The sequence below is a fragment of the Nematolebias whitei genome, chromosome 2, assembly GCF_014905685.2.
Source record: "Nematolebias whitei isolate Nwh7 chromosome 2, NemWhi1, whole genome shotgun sequence".
Taxonomy (NCBI): Eukaryota; Metazoa; Chordata; class Actinopteri; order Cyprinodontiformes; family Rivulidae; genus Nematolebias; species Nematolebias whitei.
This window is the reverse complement of record NC_056499.1, coordinates 4582948-4583763: the sequence shown is the minus strand read 5'-3', so window position 1 is coordinate 4583763 and position 816 is coordinate 4582948. Positions and strand designations below refer to the sequence as shown.

The window sequence follows — 816 nt, the reverse complement described above, 5'->3', positions numbered from 1 at the left end:
TGGTTTATTTTTTTTGTATGGGATGAAACCGGAGTGCCCGGAAAAAACCCATGTGTGCCCTCAGAAACTCATTGACTTGTCCTGGTCCTCTATCTGTTGTAGGGAGATCTTAACTTCTGCAGGAAGACGAGTGCAGTTTTTCTCGATCATCGGTGGTGAGACGGGCAGAACCAACATTTTCAAGCTGTGCTAAGACCTTTCTTTACAAATGATACAAACCTCAAGATGATTGAAGGTTTCTTGGTGAATTTCTTTATCTCTTTCATTAAAAACGTGATCATTGTATCATATACAACTGGGTCATTTAAGTACATTAAAGCCGCCATAGACTCTTCATCTAAATTCCCGTTTTTTTTGCGGAACTTCTTACACAACTTCTTTGAGCATTGCCTTATTTGGTAAGCTGTATATTGAAATGTCAGTCCATTAAAAGAAGGCAAGATTTTCTCAAACATGTACTCATAGATTGATTGATGTTTTGAAGCGTAATTTACAACAGATGATTTTGTGGCCTGAAGAATAAACTTATTGATAACTTTACCCACAGCTGATATGACAAATTCATTCATCACGCCCAGATGGTTTTCACTTTCCTCCTTAAAAACATTTGTGTCGTTGGCCTGAGGGACCATGTCTTCATCTACTGTGACGTGTAGAGGCGGCTGAGACTTGGTTTGCTCAAAAGGCAGGTCCGCTGACACCTGCTCGAAACAAATATTTTTAGGAGTTTCCACATGAATCACTTCAACTACAGGGACATGATTTTCATTTGTTTTCAGAAGTGACATCTTTCTGTTTTGAACAGGTTTTACCTGA

At 39.0% G+C, this 816-nt stretch overlaps 1 protein-coding gene across 1 annotated transcript in view; it reads left to right on the top strand.

Annotated features, from left to right (window-relative positions):
• Nucleotides 1–816, top strand: part of tead1b (TEA domain family member 1b) — a gene marked incomplete at its 5' end in the record, with an annotated part of 56379 nt that overhangs the window by 22127 nt on the left and 33436 nt on the right. The window lies entirely within an intron of this gene.